The sequence below is a fragment of the Cottoperca gobio genome, unplaced genomic scaffold (genome assembly GCF_900634415.1).
Source record: "Cottoperca gobio unplaced genomic scaffold, fCotGob3.1 fCotGob3_389arrow_ctg1, whole genome shotgun sequence".
NCBI classification, from domain to species: Eukaryota; Metazoa; Chordata; class Actinopteri; order Perciformes; family Bovichtidae; genus Cottoperca; species Cottoperca gobio.
Window position 1 is genome coordinate 127,501 of NW_021166981.1, and position 10,677 is coordinate 138,177.

Genomic DNA, 10,677 nt, shown 5'->3' on the forward strand with positions numbered 1-10,677 from the left:
TCTGTAACATCCAGCAGCAGGAGACTCCTCTGTAACATCCAGCAGGAGACTCCTCTGTAACATCCAGCAGGAGGAGACTCCTCTGTAACATCCAGCAGGAGACTCCTCTGTAACATCCAGCAGCAGGAGACTCCTCTGTAACATCCAGCAGGAGACTCCTCTGTAACATCAGCAGCAGGAGACTCCTCTGTAACATCCAGCAGGAGGAGACTCCTCTGTAACATCCAGCAGGAGACTCCTCTGTAACATCCAGCAGGAGGAGACTCCTCTGTAACATCCAGCAGGAGACTCCTCTGTAACATCCAGCAGGAGGAGACTCCTCTGTAACATCCAGCAGCAGGAGACTCCTCTGTAACATCCAGCAGGAGACTCCTCTGTAACATCCAGCAGGAGGAGACTCCTTTGTAACATTCAGCAGGAGACTCCTCTGTAACATCCAGCAGGAGGAGACTCCTCTGTAACATCCAGCAGGAGACTCCTCTGTAACATCCAGCAGGAGACTCCTCTGTAACATCCAGCAGGAGGAGACTCCTCTGGTTGTATAGAAGTCTATGAGAAAATGTTTCTTCTTCTCTCTTGATTTATTACCTCAGTAACATTTTCCTGATGAGTTTATGTCTCAGTCTGTAGTTCCAAGTCTTCTTAAACATCATGTTCATTTTGTTACTTATGGAAACATTTAAAATAGAGGATAAAGCACCGTCTGCTTTAGGGCGGGGCTACCTGTGATTGACAGGTCGTCACCACGCTGTTGTCCGGTCCGGGTGTCCGCGTTTTCATCTCAAATAAACAAACTTGTTCAGTGTTGCTGATGCATCACATCGTATTATACTTTTTTTTCTAACCGTTATCCGATCCAGTGCCACTCTTGTTCTTTTTGTATATTGACAATAAAAGGCTTTAACTTTGGCGAGTGTAGCGGATCCTTAACGTGTTCCCAAACCCCAATAATCTGAAACCTCCAGACAGTGCATGACCCCGAAAACAAATGGACCGCACCACTGTGCCTAACCCCTAACCCCATAACCCCAAATTTGACACACACCCTAATTTCTATCCCTGGTAACGTAATGGACAGGTGCGCTCCATACAGAGACATCCCATAGTGTGGATTTTGATGCGTCTATTTACACTTTGACGGCTTACATAACATTATGTGTGTTTTTCTGGGCACTGGGTGTTAACAGACCGGAGCAGCAGATCGAGGCTGGGGAACGGAAAGACGTACAGAGCAGGAGGCTCGATGGGACTTTCTCACTCGCTGCTGTTTTGGAGAAGGTTTCTGGATTTGGTGCGGAGAAGTTTCAGCCTTGTGAGGAGGAGACTCTGCTCCACACATCCAGGTTATGATTAATGCAGATGAAAGTGTATTTTTACACACATAAATCTACCAGTGCTTCCTGTATATGAAGTAACATCCTGTAGAGATAAAGGTTGTGACTTTTAAGGGCATGAAACGTTGAGAAGACAGAAGTCATGTTTATTTAAGTGCTATTTTATTCAGTTCTCAGTAATGTTGAGTAATTTCCTGTAAAGTCATGTGGACAGCTGGTGACTAACCCACTTCCAACATTGGGGCTAAAGTACTGAATACCTTCTCAGAATACGATCTGTTAGATTTGTATTTGTTCCAGCCGACGCTAATGTAGCTGATTTAACATGTTTGTCTCCTGCTGATGGAGTTTAAAAACACTTTTTCTCAATATAAACTTCACATTACAAGTGGAAAACACTGCACACTAAAATATACATGAGCGTATGAATAAATGAAAATGAAAAGCTTGTACGGTATGTTGAAAGTGAAAACATTGCACATTAAGATGTCAGCGGTGACATTACACCGACATTACTTATTAAAGGCAGAGTGATGAGTCTAAGTGCCTGAGGATAGAAGCTGCTCGCTGTGTGGTTTTAATGTTTCTCAGACGGTAATAACAATGTAAACACATCATCTTGTAAACAATCGTCTGTTTGAATCAATGCTTTCGCTGACGACACCCTCTTTTTCGTCTCTGAAACACAAAGGTTGTTTCTGCTTTAGTGTTGAGCTCAAACAATATCCAGTGTTTTCATGAAGTACGAGTGAGGACAGGCTGTTCTAATTCACTGTTCGTACTCACACTTATGAAGGGTAGTTGGTATATAACGTACATAATCGTGAGCCAGGACGAGCAGCGCTGGCGCTAAGTTGATGTAGTATAAAGAACAAAAAGGTCCGCCTATGGAGGAGCTCGGGGTGGACTTACGGATTTAACTAACTCCACCTATGTAAGCTACATAACCAACATAGCTGTATTACGTAATAAACGTACCTAATTGAACCCAAACCACAATCCCCGAGTAGCTCGTGTTGCTGGACATTCGTAGGAGAACAAACGAAAAATGAGAATACACTTTTGTACGATATCGTACAAACCGTTATTGCCGACTTTTATCATCGTCCGAAACTCACAGATATCGAACTAGACGCAGACGCACATACGAAGGTTTTTGATTTGGTGAAGATAGGCTCGTATAGATGGGTTCTAGTGTTTGTATTCGGAAGAATTATTCTTATTTGGTTTTGAAAAGACTCTTCAAGATAATTCCAGATTTCCCGTCAGAACTTTTACATTACATTACAGGTCATTTAGCAGATGCTCTTATCCAGAGAGACTTACAGTGAACTAACTACAGGGACAGTCTCCCTGGAGCAACTCAGGGTTAAGTACCTTGCTCAGGGGTACAATGGTGGCAGCCTGGTATTGAACTCATAACCTTCTAGTGTTTTGTGAAGGTGTACCACTAGACCACTAGGCCATCAATTACATCACCATCAATTACTCCAGAAGTAATGAATATCATTATTAACACAATCTATAATTTGATTTTGAAACGCCTAAAATACAAATAAAGTTGTGTAACAGTCTCAGTCACGTTCTGTTCCCTTTGTTTCTCTATGAGAAGGTCGGGAGAGCTTCCACAAAGAGAGACATTGATCTGTCCCATCAGTGTTGTGATTTACGCCTCTAACTCTTTTGTTCTTTCTGGTTCTCGCTCACTATCTCAGTTGGAGTGACGGCGGTTTAGTCAAAGCTTGGTTTTCCCAGTGCAGCTCGGTCACCGTCTGAACGCCCACCTCCGTGGTTTGGCCGGACCGTCAGAAAGCTCCACGCCCAGCATGAGTCTGCGGGAGCTTTGTAGACACTAACTGATATTTGCACTCAGCCTCTCCTGTGTCACTACACTCCATCATTATAATCATCATTATCAGTGGCGCTCGTCCTCTGGGCTCTGACGCAGTTCTCAGAAACAGCACTTGTTGGTGAAGAAGTGTTGAGAAACCTTCTGACCATAGCGCACATTCAGGCCAAACCACCGTATGCGATCTGTCCAAACATGACAAGGAACGAGAAGCAGAGAGGGTGGAGAAGGGAAAGACAAACTGTAGTTATGAAACCATGAGGAGAATGATGTGGTTTCACAGCTGGGCACTCAGACTGTGTGAAAACAAAAGATCTCGTCTTCCTCTCTCTGGAAGCTGTTAACCCTCTCAGAGGCCTGCGAGGGAGACACGCTGATTTAATTCCACCCTGATTCTACATCACTATCAACCATCTCAGCACAATGTGACAACAAAGACAAGTCTGAGCAGGACATCAATCTGTTTTAAACTTTGTGTCGCTCTTTTTTCACTTTAATTTGAAAGTTTTTTCTTTGGTAGAAACTTTAACGATAAAACTTTTTTTAATTTGACCTGAAGTAGAAATGTCCCCGGAGGAACACAGAGAGGTGAAACAAGAACAAACATTTAAAGTGTGTAAAGCAATGATGCACGAGAGGTCCCCCCTCACGCTTCATCACACACAAACACACACACACACACACACACACACACACACATACACACACACTGCAGGTATGGTCCACCTGGCTCTGTGATCTCGGCCGGCATCGATCGGCGGTCTTCACCTGTCAGCTCCTCACATGTGCTGCTGAATCTTTCCTCCGTCCACTGACCTTTCTGTTTCCGACTTCTTCTTCTTCACTTCTCTATTCCACATCCTCCATGTTAATCTGACACTAAATGTTAAAATCATTATCTTACAGGTCCTGAAACATTTCTGTATCGCCATCAACTGAATTCTGAATTGAATGACAGCAGATTAACATCACTTTGTGTCTCTTTGTGTCTCTTTGTAGTCGTTTTGTGTCTCTTTGTAGTCATGTTGTGTCTCTTTGTAGTCGTTTTGTATCTCTTTGTAGTCATGTTGTGTCTCTTTGTAGTCGTTTTGTGTCTCTTTGTAGTCATGTTGTGTCTCTTTGTGGTCGTTATGTGTCTCTTTGTAGTCACTTTGTGTCTCTTTGTAGTCATGTTGTGTCTCTTTGTAGTTGTTTTGTGTCTCTTTGTAGTCATTTTGTTTCTCTTTGTAGTCACTTTGTGTCTCTTTGTAGTCACTTTGTGTCTCTTTGTAGTCATGTTGTGTCTCTTTGTAGTTGTTTTGTGTCTCTTTGTAGTCATTTTGTTTCTCTTTGTAGTCACTTTGTGTCTCTTTGTAGTCGTTTTGTGTCTCTTTGTAGTCATGTTGTGTCTCTTTGTAGTTGTTTTGTGACTCTTTATAGTTATTTTGTGTCTCTTTGTAGTCGTTATGTGTTTCTTTGTGGTCATTTTGTGTCTCTTTGTAGTCGTTTTGTGTCATAGATGAAATGTTACGTATTAATTTATTTATTTTGCCTTGATTTTGCATTTCTCTGTCCTGATGTCTTCAGGCTTCCTATCTTTGCCTCGTTAGCTCCTCATCTCCGTCTCCACTTTCTTTCCCTCCCTCGCTCTCCCTTCATTTCCCCTTTAATCCGTCACCTCTTATTCACACATCTCCAAAGACATTTCTTCAGATCTCTTTAAGTTGTTGAAGCTTTTTTTGTCATCTTGACTTTTTTCTTTTTAACTCACTTTGTGAATCATCGCTCCCCAGAGAGTGTTTGTGCGTTGACGTTTGACTTTTCTCTCTCTGAAGAGTTTTGAGTGCTTTACGTAACCGACACACACTCACACACACACACAGGTTTTTCTCAAGCCTCTGACTCTTTGGAGTCGTCAGACGGAGAAAGGTTTGTCAGCGTCGACTCGCAATCGATTGTCATCCTTATAAGATCTCCAGATACGACCGAGTACTCACTGTGCGTGTATCTTTGGTGAAGTTGCACCTTCAGTCGAACAGACGGCACACTTTCAGCATCGCGATGATTACGTGACTGCATTGAGTATTTCTTACCTCCGATGTTTTCAGAAACATTTTTGTGTCCTGGCCGCCAAGCTGAAAATGGTGGAGCCTAAACAAAGCACATCACCCCGCCAAGCGACGGTCCCTCGCCTGCATATCGACGGTGTGCTTCATCAGTCAGTCTGAGGTCAGGGAACAACAACATTGTAAAATCTAGAAATCCTGCAGTATTTAGATCCGTGCACGACTGCTCGAGCTGGAAGACGTGTCAGAAAGAAGTCGCCAAACCATCGGCGAAGTCCTCCAGGGTGAGCAAGCTTGAGAAACACTCAGTCTGAGACGTCCAGTGAACTGTTGAGTAAATGTCTATAGCTCACAAACAATGCAACGCAACGTCCCAACAGCACATACAGTATATCTCAAAAGTGAGTACACCCTTTAGATTTTTGCAAATATTCTGTTATATCCTTTCAGGGGATAACATTATCCTACTGAAACTTTGATATAACTTAAAGTAGTCAGTGTGCTGCTTGAATAACAGTATAGATTTATTGTCCTTTGAAAATTACTCAGTACACAGCTGTTAATGTCTAAACAGCTGGCAACAAAAGTGAGTACACCCCATAGTGAACATGTCCTAATTGTGCCCAATGATGTTGTTTTCCCGCCCTGGTGTCATGTGACTCGTTAGTGTTACAAGGATTCAGGTGTAAATGATAAGCAGGGCTGTTAAATTTGGTGTTTTGGGCACAATTCTCTCTGACTGCTGGACAACATGGCACCTCATGGCAAGGAACTCTCTGAGCGGCTGAAAAAAAGGATTATTGCGCTTCACAAAGATGGCCTTGGCTATAAGAAGATTGCCAAAACCATGAAAATGAGTTGCAGCACAGTGGCTAAGATCATACAGCGGTTTTCCAGGACAGGTTCCACTCGGAACAGGCCTCGCCAGGGTCGACCAAAGAAGTTGAGTCCACGTGCTCAGCGTCATATCCAGAGGTTGGTTTCCAAAAATAGACGTGCGAGTGCTTCCAGCATTGCTGCAGAGGTTGCAGAAGTGGGATGTCAGCCTGTCAGTGCCCAGACCATACGCCGCACACTGCATCAAATCGGTTTGTATGGCCGTCGCCCCAGACAGAAGCCCCTTCTGAAACCGATGCATAAGAAAGCCCGCAAACAGTTTGCTGAAGACAATGAATCCAAGAACATGAGTTACTGGAACCATGTCCTGTGGTCTGATGAGACCAAAATAAACCTGTTTGGGTCAGATGGTGTCCGGCGTGTGTGGCGGCACCCTGGTGAGGAGTACCAAGACAAATGTGTTTTGCCTACAGTCAAGCATGGTGGTGGCAGCATCATGGTCTGGGGCTGCATGAGTGCTGCCGGCACTGGGGAGCTGCATTTCATTGAGGGACACATGAATTCCAATATATACTGTGACATCCTGCAGCAGAGCATGATCCCCTCTCTTCGGAAACTGGGCCGTAGGGCAGTTTTCCAACATGATAATGACCCTAAACACACCTCCAAGATGACAACGGCCTTGCTGAAGAAGCTGAAGGTTAAGGTGATGGACTGGCCAAGTATGTCTCCAGACCTAAACCCAATTGAGCACATGTGGGGCATCCTCAAGAGGAAGGTGGAGGAGTGCAAGGTGTCCAACATCCGTGCGCTCCGTGATGTCGTCGTGGAGGAGTGGAAGAAGATTCCAGAAGCAACCTGTGCAGCTCTGGTGAATTCCATGCCCAGGAGGGTTAAAGCAGTGCTAGATAACAATGGTGGTCACACAAAATATTGACACTTTGGGCACAATTTAGACATGTTCACTATGGGGTGTACTCACTTTTGTTGCCAGCTGTTTAGACATTAACAGCTGTGTACTGAGTAATTTTCAAAGGACAATAAATCTATACTGTTATTCAAGCAGCACACTGACTACTTTAAGTTATATCAAAGTTTCAGTAGGATAATGTTATCCCCTGAAAGGATATAACAGAATATTTGCAAAAATCTAAAGGGTGTACTCACTTTTGAGATATACTGTATATATATTTTAATGTGAAAACACAACTCCATCTTCATTAAACTCTCATTTCGGTATAAATCATGTGAGAGCTACATGTGTTGTAGTCATGAGTGTGTCACACATGTAAGTGTGTGTCGTACACGTGTAAGTGTGTGTAAGCGTGTGTGTGCGTCTCTCTTATCTGTCCGACAGCTGTTCTGTGGTGAATCTGTTTCGATGTAAGCGGCTCATGTCCTCCTGTGTGAAGTTATACGTTGATGACGAGACATTTTTTGAAAGTGAGAACATTTTAAAGACGAGAGTTGAGATCAGATTTAGTTTGAGGTCGTGGTTAGAGGAGGTTCATTCTTTAGTGTTTCTCTTTATTGAAGTGTTGTGTCTCTTGTTGACTTCCCAACATGATTATTAGCTGTAACTTCAAACAGCTCGCTCACTAATCCTCCGGGATGCTAAGTCTTCATGCAAAATGTATTTGTTAAGAGAACTTTCTGCCACATACACGCATGAAGCACCTTTCAGAAATATATAAAAATATATATACACAGTATATATGTATATAATATATATAAAGTCCTCTCAGACATCTGACTGCTGTGAAGATCGGTGGCAGTATATTCATAACGTGTTTATCTATAAACTAAATGTGCACATTCTTCACAGACCAACCTCTGTGTGTACTTGTCTGTGTGAGATAACGCAGACAGACAGGTTATATAAATGAGAAGTTTCAGTTTGTGTATCTAACGGGAACCTGAGTCTCCATTGTTGCCTCTAATTGCTGCTTTACACAAACAGTCTTTGTTAGAAACTCCAACGTTTTGGTCAAAGTTTGGTTTTTCTGTTTAATTTATCGTCTTATTTATACTTCAGACTGAGTGAGCGAACTCTGAGCGCAGACACACTGAAGAAACAATTACAATTGACTGCAAAACAACTTCCCCTTCTGACCTGATGCTTCTCTCCAGTCCTGCTGACCTGCTGAAATAAATCTTTTTGTGATATCATGTATTTTGATGACTTCATTTCTTGTGGTAACTTTAAGTAACATCAATTAAATATCTTGTGTGTTTTTCTTCTCTGCAGTTAGTTTATGTGCGTATGTGGTCATCTACTATGATGGTGCATATAGAAAAAAAATATTTATATAGAGGGACTGAATCAACCATAAATTAAGAGGAAGTATGAAACTGTTTTGAGACCAAATAATCAAAAGTGAGGGAATAAATTCCAGGGAAAGTGTTTTCTCCTGGATTCGCAGTTTTAAACACGTTGCTATTATTGTGAATTGAACCAAAACAAATCAAAACTACTCGCTTAGTTTAAGTTAAAGATTTTGTTTGTTTTAAAAAACATAATTCATGAAGCACAAAGATCCCAAAGTAAATCACAGTGTTGAGGTGCGACACATAACATGCACTAATGTTCACCCACCTGTTCCCCGTGCAGGTGATCTGTCTGTGAGTCTGTTTGTGATTTTGTCTGTGAATCTGTCTGTGAGTCTGTTTGTGATTCTGTTTGTGAGTCTGTCTGGGATTCTGTCTGTGATTCTGTCTGTGAGTCTGTTTGTGAGTCTGTTTGTGATTCTGCCTGTGAGTCTGTTTGTGATTCTGTCTGTGATTCTGTCTGTGATTATGTCCGTGAGTCTGTCTGTGAGTCTGTTTGTGATTCTGTTTGTGATTCTGTCTGTGATTCTGTTTGTGATTCTGTTTGTGATTCTGTCTGGGATTCTGTTTGTGATTCTGTCTGTGAGTCTGTGTGAGTCTGTCTGGGATTCTGTTTGTGATTCTGTTTGTGATTATGTCTGTGATTCTGTCTGTGAGTCTGTCTGTGAGTCTGTTTGTGAGTCTGTCTGTGATTCTGTCTGTGAGTCTATCTGTGATTCTGTTTGTGATTCTGTCTGTGATTCTGTTTGTGATTCTGTCTGTGAGTCTGTCTGTGAGTCTGTGTGAGTCTGTCTGTGATTCTGTCTGTGAGTCTATCTGTGATTCTGTTTGTGATTCTGTCTGAGAGTCTGTTTGTGATTCTGTTTGTGATTCTGCCTGTGAGTCTGTTTGTGATTCTGTCTGTGATTCTGTCTGTGATTATGTCTGTGAGTCTGTCTGTGAGTCTGTCTGTGAGTCTGTCTGTGATTCTGCCTGTGATTCTGTTTGTGATTCTGCCTGTGAGTCTGTTTGTGATTCTGTCTGTGATTATGTCTGTGATTATGTCTGTGAGTCTGTCTGTGAGTCTGTCTGTGAGTCTGTTTGTGATTCTGTCTGTGATTCTGTTTGTGATTCTGCCTGTGATTCTGTCTGTGATTCTGTTTGTGATTCTGTCTGTGATTCTGTTTGTGATTCTGTCTGTGAGTCTGTCTGTGAGTCTGTGTGAGTCTGTCTGTGATTCCGTCTGTGAGTCTATCTGTGATTCTGTTTGTGATTCTGTCTGAGAGTCTGTTTGTGATTCTGTCTGTGATTCTGTTTGTGATTCTGCCTGTGATTCTGTCTGTGATTCTGTTTGTGATTCTGTCTGTGAGTCTGTTTGTGATTCTGTTTGTGATTCTGTTTGTGATTCTGCCTGTGATTCTGTCTGTGATTCTGTTTGTGATTCTGTCTGTGAGTCTGTTTGTGATTCTGTTTGTGATTCTGTTTGTGATTCTGTCTGTGATTCTGTCTGGGATTCTGTTTGTGAGTCTGTCTGTGAGTCTGTCTGTGATTCTGTTTGTGATTCTGTCTGTGAGTCTGTTTGTGATTCTGTCTGGGATTCTGTTTGTGATTCTGTTTGTGATTATGTCTGTGATTCTGTCTGTGAGTCTGTTTGTGATTCTGTCTGTGAGTCTGTGTGAGTCTATCTGTGATTCTGTCTGTGAGTCTATCTGTGATTCTGTTTGTGATTCTGTCTGGGATTCTGTTTGTGATTCTGTTTGTGATTATGTCTGTGATTCTGTCTGTGAGTCTGTTTGTGATTCTGTCTGTGAGTCTGTGTGAGTCTGTCTGTGAGTCTGTCTGTGAGTCTATCTGTGATTCTGTTTGTGATTCTGTCTGAGAGTCTGTTTGTGAGTCTGTCTGTGAGTCTGTTTGTGATTCTTCTTCATGTTCGGAGCTTTGCAGACAAATTGAAACCTCCTGCACATGTTGAGAGACGTTCAGGTTGCACATCGCCTGCCGTTCTTTATTGTTGTCTGCAGACATCCATCTGTGTCGTCTCTGCCATTTCTCTTTTTAACCTTTTCCTCTTGTTCTCTATTTATTATGTCCTCTCTTCACTGCCTTCATTTCTTTTGTTCCTGTTTTTCTGTTTTCTTCTTCGAGTATCTCTGATTAATGTAAAGACAGAAACGTGTGTGTGTGTGTGTGTGTGTGTGTGTGTGTGTGTGTGTGTGTGTGTGTGTGTGTGTGTCAGGGCTTTAATCCGGTGCTTTGATGACTTAGTGCAGATCAAACAGGACACAGTCACACTCACAGCCGCTAC